Source organism: Lipophrys pholis (genome assembly GCF_963383615.2).
Source record: "Lipophrys pholis genome assembly, chromosome: 8".
Lineage (NCBI taxonomy): Eukaryota > Metazoa > Chordata > Actinopteri > Blenniiformes > Blenniidae > Lipophrys > Lipophrys pholis.
This window is the reverse complement of record NC_137630.1, coordinates 2,766,827-2,773,440: the sequence shown is the minus strand read 5'-3', so window position 1 is coordinate 2,773,440 and position 6,614 is coordinate 2,766,827.

Below are 6,614 nucleotides of genomic sequence, written 5' to 3'. Positions count from 1 at the left end.
GCGCTGGTGTTCCGGAATTACTAGTTACCATGTTAACTGATGACTACTGGCGGGCCCACTGAAGAAAAAAAAAATCTGAGGTTTAAAAAAACCCGAAACACATGCGCTTCGGAAAAAAGTCGAAAATCAAAGTCGATATTTTTTTTTTCCACGGACAAATAGAAAGTGTTATTTTTTTTTCTTAATAAAAAGTGTATAGTCTGTCCATCCCTCATCATTTGCCCATGGATGCCGAAAAATCACACAAATAACTTAATTCTGACTATATAGTGTTGTTTACTGCTTAGGGAAATCTGATTTTCGGCAGGATTTCATTGTTTCATAATAATACGTTTTATGAACACCCTGGGATCAGTGCCTGTCCTTCAGACTCTACGGAAGCGTATTGCTTTCACATGAAAAAAAAATTTACTCTGTTTTTCTGAATTAATGACATAATTATCTCATAATTCTGAGATAAAATAAATTATTTTTAAAAATGGCTGTTTTTCTGAATTTATGAGATACTGTTTTTTGAAAAAATATAAAATCGGTTCTGTTTTTCTGAATCTATGAGAAAATTATATCATAATCCTGAGATAAGTATCTCAGAATTATTAGATACGTATCTCAGAATTTTAAGATAATTATCTCAGAATTATGAGATAAATTAAATTATAAAAATAATTGGCTCAGTTGTTCTGAATCAATGGGACAGAGGTGCATCTTATATTTCCGTTTGAGACATTGGAAGATACTTTTGTGTTTAAGCAGTGTTGATGGTATTATCATCAGTTTATCAACTATGCGCAGGCACCGCAGGAATCTGCGGCTGTTCAGACGTAAACACCGCTCTGATGTATTCACCGTTGCAGTGTTTCTCCAGGAACAACCAGGCAGATATGGCATGCTTCACGGATGTAAGATGATGCATCTGAAATGCATTCAGGCAGGTTATGTGGTTGCGCAAGATACAATCAGGCAGCTGCTGAAAATTCTGGATCCTCATGGAGTGCAACTGAGGCTTCGGAATCGCCTACAGAGACGTTTGTACCAGAATTCAGGCCCAAACCTTTTGTGGCATGTTGACTCCTATGATAAGCTAAAACCATATGGGATATGCATCAATGGTGCAATAGATGGGTTCTCGCGAATGGTGATATGGTTGTATGCATACTCCACAAGTAGCAATCCTAAAGTAATCGCTGGATACTATATTGATAAGGTGTTGTCACTGAAGGGAACTGCTACTCGAATCAGATCAGACCTTGGCACAGAGAACTCTTACCTGGAGCAGATGCAGACTTTTATGAGACATGATCATGATGATGACTTTTCGAGGAGATGCTATTTGTATGGGTCAAACAACCATAACCAACGAATAGAGCACTGGTGGGGGCATTTAAGGAAACAGCACACACAGTTCTGGATAAATACTTTTCAAGATCTCAAAGACTCTGACTACTTTTCTGGTGACTTCCTGGATAGAAGTATGATACAGTTCTCATGTCTTGAAATAATAGCGGTAAGTGACGTGTTACTTGGCTAATGCTATAAAAATGTGTATTGTGTAGTTTTTGTTATTTTTGTCCATGTGTTATGAAGCTATGTGGCAAAAAGTACATTTAGAAGCTTTCGTTGGTGTGTTGTGGCTTATGGGAGACCAAGTACTGCTCCAACTCTTAGGCCGTTTCTCACCGAGTACACATGGAGTACCCGGATGTGTTCTCGCTCCGCCCACTTTATCGAGGATACATCAACACTGACCTGTGCAGGCTTGGGAAGCCAATTTACCCATAATGCATTTGGCAAGAGAAGCCGGAGGAGGAAACACACAACGGTGAGTAAAAGATCTGAAATATTAGCGTCATTGTTTAACAAAGTGTAGTTTTAGAGTGTTTTAGGCCAGAATATAGTAGTTTAAAATGTTGTTAGGTTGATATTCCCAGATCACGCTGACTACAACATTTGTTCTGAGGTTTTCAGAGATTGTGGATCCAGACTGAGACGAGGCTGGCTGTGGTTCTCTACTGTGGTTCAACATGAGATCTAAATGTTCTACTGTAAATCTAACAGTGTTCATGTACATTTATATTTGCTGCTGAGGGGAAAGATCCTGTTTAAAACTATTTAACTTGACTGAGAGGTGAAGGTACTACTGGCCATAGTGTTTTGTCTGAGTTGTACAAATGTCTTCTACTGGTTCTAGTGGAGGTTCTACTGGTTCTACTGGTTCTAGTGGAGGTTCTACTGGTTCTACTGGAGGTTCTACTGGTTCTACTGGAGGATGCTGTGGATTCAAACTAACACCATGCACTATTGTAATCCAGGACTACTGAGGAACCTGAAGCCTGGTCCAGTGGAGAAGAGGAACTCCTCCAGATGAGGAGTGAGGATTGTTTTTGATGCTTGAATTATTACATGTATATATTTTATTCATACATGAGTTAATAACTTATTGAATTTCTAGTGTGTCATTCTTTTTGTTCTATGTTCTCCTCATAGACCTCATAATTGTTGAAATTCACCCGAGACAATTTCTTCTTTAAAGCAACATTACATTGTTTATCAAATAAAACAGAGAAATGTTAAGTTCTATATTTTACAGTCATAAACAATCATTTACAGTCAAATGGTGAAATTTGTCAAAGCGAGGAGAGCAGTGTTACAAAAGATGGACCTTTCTCCTCCTCCTCCTCCTCCTCCTCCTCCTCCACCTCCCTGGACCTTCCTCCTGCTCCTCCCTGGACCGTCCTCCTCCTCCCTGGACCTTCCTCCTTCACCTCCCTGGACCTTCCTCCTCCTCCCTGGACCTTCCTCCTTCACCTCCATGATGTCACCCGCTGCCACACAGACAGACAGCAACCAGAGGACGTCTCTCCAGGCTCTCAGAAAGACGGAGCAGCAGCAGGTTTGTCCTGGTTCTGTTGGGTTTCATCCTGCCTGTCAGTTAAAATTCACATGAAAACATTTGATATATTTTGATGTAATCATGAATCAGAATTTATTGTGTACCCTTCATGTTCATGATTGTGATTATTGAAATAAAGCAGGTTGCCAGTACAGTGATATAATAACAACTGTGTACTGCAGGCATGGATACAGTACTTCCCCTGTCACCCAGCAGATAGTACCTGGTAGATGCAGTACTTTCTCCGTCACCCATCAGAAAGTACCAAGCTGGTATCAGTACTTGCTGGTACATGGAGGATCTGTGCAGGACAAGAGCATCCTGCACAGATCCCCAGTTGCCAATGTACACATCAATAAGCCTCATATATTACAGAGTATTTTTTAACAACAGGTATATGCAGGAAAGTTTCTGCCTTGCTTACATGTTTCAGCTGCATCTGTAGTCTTCCTCAGAGCTTCATCTGGTTGTGATGACATGTCGGCATTTATCAGGTGATCGGCCAGATGTTAAAAAAGAGTCTGTAATATACATGTTTAGAAGGACAAAATGAACAATTCAACTATCAATAAACCTCCTTTGGCATCACAAATAACTCCACTATGATAGAGGGGAAAGGTTTTCTGTTTAGGTAACAGATGTGCTGTAGCTCTGCAGGAGGAAGAATTAGAACGTGACACCATCAACAGCCCCAGTAGGAGGAAGAATTAGAAGGTGACACCATCAATCAGCAGTACAGCAGAATGCCTGATGACCAGCAGGAGGAAGAATTAGAAGGTGATACCATCAACGACCCCAGCAGGAGGAAGAATTAGAAGGTGACACCATCAACGACCCCAGCAGGAGGAAGAATTAGAAGGTGACACCATCAACCAGCAGTACAGCAGAATACCTGATGACCAGCAGGAGGAAGAATTAGAAGGTTACACCATCAACCAGCAGAACAGCAGAATGCCTGATGACCAGCAGGAGGAAGAATTAGAAGGTGACACCATCAACCAGCAGTACAGCAGAATACCTGATGACCAGCAGGAGGAAGAATTAGAAGGTGACACCATCAACCAGCAGTACAGCAGAACGTCTGATGACCAGCAGGAGGAAGAATTAGGATGTGACACCATCAACCAGCAGTACAGCAGAATACCTGATGACCAGCAGGAGCATCAGTATCAACATAACGATGCTCCTGGAAACCCTGAAGCTGGAGTCACGACACCTCCAGGAGAGAAAGGTTCCAGGATAGGAACATTATTGACCTGTGTATCACTGCAGGGGTTCCTGGGAAATAAAAGAAAGAACTTTAGAACTTTTAACAACAATGTAATATTTCTATGTACATAATGTTTCTAACTTGTGTTTTTACTGTTGGAGGTTCTGCTGAAGTTTATTAAATAAAGTTTCTTTTATCTTCTGCTTGATATCTTTCTTTGCTCGTCAGTGTAAGCCATGTGAGTATTTATGTATTTACTCTCACACTGTATAAGCCATTTATGTATTTATTATAAAGAGAAGTTATTAGAGCTAATGATTGGAGTACTTTACTGTAGGATGTATATTAGACAAATGTAATAGAGTACATATTAATGACATGACAACAAGCAGCAGGAATGTGAAAAGCTGGTTAATAATTTAATAAACATCAGGGATCTTCAGTAAAACAATAAAATAATAGTTTGTATTAGTAGAACATTTCTGATCAGCTGCTTTTATTATTACTGAACTCCAAGGAGATGAAGAGTAAAATAAAGGCTTATAAGAGGTAGAAGTAATAGTAACACTACTATACACTGTAATATTCACAGTACTATACACAGTACTATACACGGTACAATACACTGTAATATACACAGTACTATACACAGTACTATACACGGCCGTGACCTGTGCAGCTGACCATGTGGTGAGAATGTCTTTGTTTAATAAATAATTGTGTAACTTCATACTTCGCCTCCAGCACCGCTCCGCAGACACCTTCCCGGGCTCCAACTTGCGGCAGCTGTCCCAAGGTTTGGGGTTTTTTGTGTTTCCGTTTGTTTTTTCACCCTCGCCATGGATCCCGGGAACAAAGACTCAGGGTCTCCCTTTAAGTATTGGATTTGTTTCTACTGCCAGACCGGAAAAGACCAGTCTACTTTTGTGTTAATAGCAAATAAAATACCATCGAACTGCATCCGCTCCGCCTCCTGGTCTGCTTCTGGGTTCTCTGTCATCATACGGCCTCCAGCCGTAACAGAATCATCTAGCCCCAGCTGCATGGGTTCCTCAGATGGCCGTCCAGCCTGCACCTCGATCGGAGCCCTGGAATCAGGCAAAGGGGCCGGGAAACCGGGAGCTGCCCGGGAAAACCAAGGTGCGGCAGGGGGACTGCCGGTGCGCTCCCACCCCCTCTCCCGCAGCCGATTGTCCAGCCGGATGGAGAGCTGGATGAGCTCATCGAGGGAGGAGGGATTGTCCCGGGAGGCGCGTTCGTCCCGGTTACTGTGCGCTCCCAGGTCCTTCAGTGGGGCCACGAATCCAAACTGGCCTGCCATCCCGGGATTTCTCGCACCCTTTCGTTCATCCGGCAGCACTTCTTGTGGCCTGGCATGGCCGGGAACATCAGCGAGTTTGTGTTGGACTGCTCGGTCTGCGCCAGGGGCAAGGCCTCCCACCAGGCACCAGTGGGTCTCCCATACATGACTGCCCGGCATCCGGCATCCGGCATCCTGGAGTACCCACCTGCCCTGGATAGAATACGCTCATAACTCGCTCACCAGCTCGGCGACAGGTATGTCCCCCTTCATGGTCTGTAACGGCTTTCAACCTCCCCTGTTTCCAGAGCAGGACGTGGCAGTATCCTCGGTCAAGGAGCACCTCAGACGGATCCTAATTATAAGCGCCTGGCGGATCAACACTGCACCCCCATCCCGGACTATAAGGTTGGGCAACTGGTGTGGCTGTCCTCCCAGGATCTGCCTCTTCAAGTGGACTCACCTAAGCTGGCTCCCCGATTCATCGGCCCTTTTCCCATCACCAAAATCGTTAACTCTACCGCCGCCAGACTTCGGCTCCCCGACTCCATGAAGGTACATCCCACATTTCACGTTTCACTCGTCAAACTGGTCTCTTCCAGTCCCCTCAGTCTTCCTGCTGACCCCCCCACCGCCTCTTCGGATCATCGATAACCATCCAGCCTTCACCGTGTCCAAGATCTTAGACCGGGGCCATGGTTTCCAGTACTTGGTGGACTGGGTGGGGTTTGACCCGGAGGAACGATCCTGGCCTTCGAAGAAGCTCATCCTGGACGACACCCTCATTTCAGACTTTTACGGCAAGCCGGGTAAGCCGCCAGGTGGCGACCATTGAGGGGGGGGCGGGGGGGTACTGTGGGGATTCACGACTCCACAGAGGAGGCGTTTCTCTCCCTCAACTGGGTCCTTCTCCTCTGCTGCAGCTACGGCTGATTACCCTGATTGCTGCCTCTACTTAAGCACAGCAGCAAGCCACCCAGTTGACAGATGATCCTGATCAGTACCAGTTACTACTTGAGACACTCCGCCGGCGTCTTCCCCGCCTCCAGCACCGCTCCGACGACACCCTCCTGGGCTCCAGCGCTGCGCTGCCGGCGCCTTTCGACTCGGGTTTGTCGGGAGCCTCCCGACTCGCCTTCACAGACTCCGCCTCTCCCGTGCTGGACGCTCAACCGGTTCTCGGGTCGAGAACTCGCGGCAGCTGTCCCAAGGTT